Consider the following 8,388-nt stretch of genomic DNA (forward strand, 5'->3'; position numbering starts at 1 on the left):
ATAAGAGTTACTGATTTTTTTTTACTTATTTCAGTTTTATTTTCAAGTTTTTCCAATAACTTTCAAAGATCGTTTAGGGTTTTTTTTTATTGGCTTCAATGGAGGTAAATCTTGTTCATCACTTATTTTTATAAAAAAAAATTTACTCATTACAATTATATAGTAATGGGGCCCGATATAGACCCGAAACCCGAAAAAATACATGAGCCGAGCTTGAGCCTATAATGAGGCCCGATAACATGTGAGCTTAAGCCTATAGTAACGAGGCTCGATGGTATGTGAGCTTGAGCCAACCCAAGATCGGCTCACATGGCCCGATTGCCAACCCTGTTTTTGAATAGGGAATTATAAATTATTTGTGGTTGCATGAAAAGCAAGAAAGTCTTGATTGAATGACCACTAAACATTAATTATTTGCTTTTAATTATTTATCTTATTTAATTATATTAAAATGATAAAAGACACCGTCCGTTGCGGAATATTAGGAACGCTTTTGTTTTCTACACGTTTTTAGTTGGCATTACCAATTTGACTGGTTTTAGTTGGCTTAATTTAATTTACACTTTTATAATGTAGCTTTTTGGTCATGATAAAATAAATGAAGGGTGCAAAATGTTACATCAAATTTATTATTTTCCTCAATTGGTCAATGATAAAATAGTCAAATAATGGAGACCAAATAAAATTTCAACTTGCACTTTACAGTTTACACTATGAAGAACAGAAAAACATTACTTCGATTGAATTTTAAAAATTCATTCCGAGTGCATCTTGCTTGTTAGGGTATTTTTGTACTTTCAGTATGTTTATCTTCATGGTGCAAAAATGTCGCATTAAATTTTTTTAATATCCCTCAACCAAACATCACCAAATTATCTAAAATTTTATTTTCTTAAAAAAATCCTACCAAATATTTTTGAGGTTATCAGTGAGAACATCCTCTAACATTTTTTTAATAAGGATGGATTTTGTCTCTTTATCATTATTAGTGATAAGCTCAACTTTTATTTATTCTCAAATTTACCCTCCCATATTATTTGTTGCACGTGCCTATTTTATTTCTTTTCTAATTTCCATTTTTTTTTTGTTTTGTTTATTTAAAAAATAGTTTTTTAAATAATTTTTATAAATATTTTGTTAATAACTAAAAAGTAATATTCTTTTCAGCATTTTTTTAGTTCTGTTCCTCCAAAATCAACTATAATATTTTCGAAATCAACTACAATTTTTCTGAAAATCAACTAAAAAATTTTGTTTTTTTCATATCATTTATTTTGAATCCAAAACGATTTTTTTTTCCAGCTAATTTACCAAATTGACAAATTACTACATATTATTGAAATAACTATAAAAAATCAAAATCAACTAAAAATGTCAAAAACAACTAAAAATACATCAACTATATATATTTTTTTTATTCATATTTTTTTTCTTTTTTTTTCAGCAGGTCATATAATTAGAAAAATAAAATAAAAAATCAAAATCAACTACCAAAAAATTGAAAATCAACCAAAAATATCGAAAACAACTAAAAACTATCGAAAACAACTAAAAAAATAGTAGGATAACGAAAACAACTATAAAAAAATAGCAGAATAACAAAAGCAACTATATTGCTTTAAAAGATACCTAACATCAAAAGCATCACAAAAAAATCAAAAAAAAATAAGAACGACGACGACGACGGGGCAGAGGCGGTGGCTGCAAAGTCACTATATCCAATGGTGGAGTTGAGGGGTGGAGGTAGGGAGGGACTTTTGAGTTTTTGATGTCGTATTCTACAACTAAATCGAGAATCGGAGTGATGGCGGCGGCGGCGGGACGATATCTTTTGATCTGGCGGCTTCGACATCAATGTTGAGGGAACGGAGATGCGCGCGTCCTTGAGGTTGTTCCTAAAGTCGTCGGCTCATGCTATGCTTTTCAGGGGTAGGTGGTGGAGGCTACGGTGGAGTGGTTCTTGCTGCACCATGGATTAGTCAAGACAGAGAGAAAATGGACAAAACGGGCTATGGAGAGAATGACAAAAATGAGAGAAGAGAAGGTGAGAGGCGGATGAATGACGTAAGAAAATGAAGACATATGTAAAATAATATAGCATTAAGGGCAAATTATGAATTATGTATAACAGTTTAAAAAAATATAATTTAATAATTAAGAAGAGGTTTGACTTATATTAAAAAGAGATTGTATCCACCCTACTATATGTAAATGATGTTTGGTTCTCACTAATTATCACAATAGTTTTAGCAATTATACCATGGAGCAGTTTGGTGAGAAAATTTTATGATTCTTTCGTACGTGTGATTAAATATAATTTAGTTAGATAGTTTTTATGTTTGCACTTTATGCTCTCGAATTAGGTTATTAGAACGGTGGAGGAAAATAATATTTTTGATTTGATATTTTCTCACCCAGATAAAGTTGTCTTTAAAAATTAATTTCTGTGAATTATGAATAATATATGATATTTCAAGGGTGCAAAAAATTCTGCTAAGTTCTTTCGAGTGTAAAGTGCAAAAAATAATATATTTTGAGGATATTTTAAGGTTTTAATTGTATTTTTCCACAAAATTTTCTATTTTTATTATTCAATTAGCAATAATATATTAAAAATTTCATTTTAAATAAGCATTCAATCTAATAAAATTCACCTTTTATTAACTGGTTGAGAAGTTTTCTTATACACATAACCTATATATGAATTATCAACCATAAAGCTTCATAATACCAAGCAATTATCGAATTTAATTCAAATTGAATTTGATATGAAATTGGTAATGTGGGAATAAATATCGAATCCTACCTATGCTGAAAGAGCTTTGGGTTCATAGATAAAAGTCATAAAACACATATATAGTGCATGTTCGTAAAAAACAAAATGGAAACACAACTACTGAAATCCATAATTATTTTGCAGTCAAACTTTAAATTTAAATTGACGTGATGTATTTATTTTGAAATTTTTAACCTTATGTAATTAAGCATATCAACTTATCAAGTCACTATAATTTTCAGCATACCATAATAACTAGTATCTCACCCGTGCGATGCACGGGATCAAATTTTAGATCAAAAGAAATTATTCTAAAAAATCACCGAACTAAAAAAAGGTCGAGGATTTAAGTCGAATACGACCGAACAAAAAATAACAATTTCGTATTTTATATCATCACCAAAAAGTCTACATAAATATAAAATGGCAATCTTGTACAAACCATACACGCCGAAATGCCACAACCAACTCCAAGTGGGGAATCGAATGAATGGACCACTCTTGTACATTAATCTGAATGTTGGTACAATATAACACGAAGCTACGGTCACGAACAATGAAAATACATTTAAATAAAATAATATAGTAAAAATTTTAATTAATTGATATATAATATGATATAGTCCAAAACAAAAAAAAATATCCATTCCATCTGATTTAAATACAAAACTTAAACAAAAATAATAATAAAATAAAATATAAAATAAATACCAGTGATATAAAATATACAATACCTCATCTGACCCAAATCGTAAAACTATCTCGCCCAATGCACTCGAATCCTTAACATGAAATTTAGTTATCAAAGTGAAATTTTATACATGCATTGAAATCGTTTACAACTCATCTAATACCTTGTGAGTAACCTACACATTTTGCATTGTTCATATTCTCTCAGTCGTACACATTACTGAATAATAAATCACCTAAAAATGTAAAATAAATACAATTTATATAAAATTACCTAGATTAAAAAAATTCATTGGAGCGGCACTAATGTACATTAGAGATGAAATTTTTTGTTATAAAATCACAAAATTTTGTGCTATACCTTCATAATCACTTATATACCCTCCTTGTAGACAAAATTGTTAATAACATTATTCGCCTGATTCCAACTTGATAAATTTCTTTATGCTACCCATACTCTATTCTCTGCATTACGATATATAATTGTCCATGCAACTTGTAATACTAATGTTGATACTAATACTAATACTAATACTAATACTAATACTAATACTAATACTAATACTAATACTAATATTGTTACTAATACTAATACTAATCCTAATACTAATACTAATACTAATTATACTAATATTAATACTAATACCAATACTAATACTAATACTAATACTAATACTAATACTAATACTAATACTAATAATACTAATACTAATACTAATACTAATACTAATATTAATATTAATACTAATACAAATACTAATACTAATACTAATACTAATACTAATACTAATACTAATACTAATACTAATACTAATACTAATACTAATACAAATGCTAATGCTAATACTAATGCTAATACTAATACTAATACTAATAGTATATTAATAACGATAATAGTGATACTGATATTGATACATATTATATTCACTAATATTAATACTAATACTAATGTGAATACTGATACTAACACTAATCGTAATACTAATACTAATACTAATACTGATACTAATGTTAATGCTAATGCTAATGATAATGATAAAAATAATGCTAATGCTCATACCGATACCGTTACCGATACCGATACCGGTACCGATACTAATACTGATACTGATACTAATCCTTGTAATCGTACTCAAAATAATACTTATAATCATACTCATACTTTATTATTAAGCAAACCCAAATACTTACGGACTGCCATAAAGTGTGCATGTAGTACATGTAAATGGTAGAAAATATAAGATTGCAAAATTCAAAAATTTCAATTGGGCAGCAATAGCAAATCGATTTTTCTAAAAGCATTAACTCTGAATGGGAGGAGTATAAATTTTACCTAAAAAATATATATTGTTATATAATTGGACATAAATGATTCAAATGTATGTCTCAATTAAAATTTTATTAACGTAAATATTTCAATTAAAAAATAATACAAAAAAAGACATTAAAAATTACGTTTCTGGAACATTAAATTAGATAAGATAATATTTTTTGAATTTATAAAATATAAAATTCATAAAAGAATATGTATATACAAAAGTTAAGTAGGAAACAATTTAATTATACAAAAATAAAAGCTGACAAATAATCAATTGAATAAAATGCGTAAGCAATTTAGTTCAACTAAGCAATTTCAAAGTTTGACATAAGCATCTTAACACATGTCATTTGTTAAGGCAATAATTTTTTTAAAATATTTTATATAGATTAGTATAATATAAATCATGCCTATTGTCCTTTTTGGTTATATGAAAATTAAATTTCTCGGACATAGCATTGTATTGCAATTCATTATTTATCATGCCTACAAATTCAAAAAAAAAAAGAAATATGTAAAGATTAGTAATAAAGCATTAAACCGAATACAACCGAAAAGATGTTAATTATCAAAGTAAAATGCACGTAGCATTGTATCGCAATTCATTATTTATCATTGCATATTTATCAAATAGTATAATTATTTTTTATTGAAATATGGTATAATACAAATTATATACAAAAAATAGTGTATATTTATTAAATAGTTCAATTAAAAAATAAAACATTTTTTTATTATTATTTTTAATGGAATGGATATTCGAATATTCCAAAATATTGAAAATTAAAAAAAAAAAAAACAGCAACAAAATATTCCTTTATTTTAATATTTTAGTATTTAAAAAAATATTTTTTTTATGAACATTATTTGAATATTCGTAAAAAAATGAGTTTCATGATTTTTTTTCAATAAATATATTTTGAAATACTGAAAATATAAATAAGATTTTTTTATTTCGAATTTATAAAATATTAACTTTGGAAATAATATATATACATGTGGTAATTATTAAATGATTGTGTAAATGTAAAATAGGAAAAAACTTAAAAACATCCCTAAATAAAAATGTCACCTAATCAATTGAAGAATCCACCTCATCAATTGAACTCCAACTAAGCAATTTTGACAAATGGCATCATCATTTGCCACATGTCAATCATTGAGGGCATAGATCCTCTTTTTATATTATATATAGATAATTTGTCTTAATTTCCTCAAGTTTAGAGCAATTCTTTTCTTATTTAATGTAATTAAAGAATGATTGAACGTTTTTCTTATATTTTCTGTGATCATTCATATTTTCCTGTCTTATTTTTAGTTTGGATTGTCTGTTTTCCTATACTTTTAAGAGGTTTTTGTGATAAAATCCCCAACCATACACCTTTATTATTCTAGGTTTAGGGGCTATATCTTTTTCACCAATAAGTCCATCCCTTTAATATTTATTATTAATAAAGGAAACATTCATGTATATCCCAATATTAACCTCAACCCTTTATACCCAATTTTTAATATGCTCCAATTTCATCCTTAACTTAATTTAACCTCAATTTGACCCCAAATTTCACAAATTATTCAATTTTGACCCCAAATTTTTTTTTTCCAAATTTTTTTTTTCGGTCGGATTCCGGCGTTGACTTTTCAAATTTTTTTTTTCTTCTGGATTTTTTCGCCGGTCTCCGGCGTTGGCTTTTTCGTTTTTTTTTTCTTTTCTTTTTTCTTCTCTTTTCTTCCGGATTTTTTCGTCGGTTTCCGGCGTTGACTTTTTTTTAGAGTTTTTTAAGTTTTTTTTTTTTTTGTTTTTTTTTTTATGTCCGTCGCTAAACATTGACCGTAATTGTGCTGTCACTGACAGTAAATTAACGTAATTATACTGTCAATGATAGTTAATTAACGTAATTATACTGCCGTTGACAATACATTTATGTAATTGTTCTGCCATTGACAGTAAATTAACGTAATATTGTTATTTTTTATTTTTTGTTATTTTTTTTATTTTGTTTGATTTGTTGACAAGTCAACGTAATTATATTATTGTCGTTGACAGTAAAATAACTGTAAACACAATAATATTACTGTCAACAACATCAATATTATTATTTTTTTGGGGTTTTTGCTTTGTTTGAATTATTCACGGAGCAACGTAATAATATTACTGTCTATTATTGTAATATTACTGTAAACACAATAATATTACTGTGGTTGGCGGTAATATTACTGTTGTTATAGTAATATTGCTGTCAACCACATCAATATTATTATTTTGTTTGTATTTTTTTGTTTGTTTGAGTTATTCACGGAGTAACGTAATAATATTACTGTGGTTGACGGTAATATTACTGTTGTTATAGTAATATTACTGTCACTCACAGTAATATTAATTTTTTTGGCTTTTTATTATGTTTACATTTATTGAACGGTCAATATGGGAATATTACTCTATACACAATAATAATGAGTTTTGTTGTGTTAATATTACTGTGCTAGAGATTAATATAGCAATATTACTGTGTTAAACTGTAGTTTAGTTAATTTTATTGTGTTTAACAGTAAGATAGTTAATATTACTGTCAATCACAGCAATATTGTTGTGTAAACGAAAAAAAAAGTTACAGAAAGAAAGAAAAGAAGAGAAAAAAAAAATCGAAAAAGTCAACGCCGGAAACCGGCAAAAAAATTCGGAAGAAGAAAAAAAAATGAAAAGTCAACGCCGGAATCCGGCGGAAAAAAAAAAGTTTTTGAAAAAATAATTTTTTTTTGAAAAAATAATTTTTTTTTGAAAAAATAAAAGTTTTGGGTCAAAATTGAATAATTTGTGAAATTTGGGGTCAAATTGAGGTTAAATAAAGTTAATGATGAAATTGGAGCATATTAAAGTATGAGAGGTTATTTTAGTCATTTACAAAAATCTGGACCATGTGTGGACTTATTGGTAAAGGAGTTTTTTGTCTTGACCTCTTTATAAATAAGTACCCATTGATGAGCTTATTTGTAAAGACCCCTACTTTTAATATGTTTCTATATATTGACAAAAGTTGCTATTTTTTTTTATCCTTTTTCAGGCTCTAACATATTGCATAAAACTTAGGGAAAAATACAGTTTGCACATCTAAACTATAGGATTTGTCGCGAACGCCCCCCTAAATTACTAAACGTACCAAAATGACCCATGTCAATTATGGTCAACGTTAATAAAACTAACACCGTTATTTATTGTACATTTACTTATTTGTCCTCAAACTTTGTGTACAAATTTGGGACCAGTAAGCCATTCATTTTCTCTCTCTTGTTTCTCTTAATTATTCTTTCTTCATCATTTGTCGACGATGCACCTCTCTCTCTCTCTCTCTCTCTCTCTCTCTCTCTCTCTCTCTCTCTCTCTCTCTCTCTCTCTCTCTCTCTCTCTCTCTCTCTCTCTCTCTCTCTCTCTCTCTCTCTCTCTCTACTCCAAACCACAACTCAGTCATCACACGAAACCAACCAATTAGCCAAACTCAGTCTCCCCGTGAGCCCTCAAACCAGGAAATAATTATTTGGATGACCTCCGTCGGTAATCCAAACAATGTCGCCGTCGCCACTTCAATACGGTTAAGACCTCATCGAT

The sequence above is a fragment of the Erythranthe guttata genome, chromosome 3, assembly GCF_056151865.1.
Source record: "Erythranthe guttata isolate IM_541 chromosome 3, IM_541, whole genome shotgun sequence".
In the NCBI taxonomy this organism is placed as follows: Eukaryota; Viridiplantae; Streptophyta; class Magnoliopsida; order Lamiales; family Phrymaceae; genus Erythranthe; species Erythranthe guttata.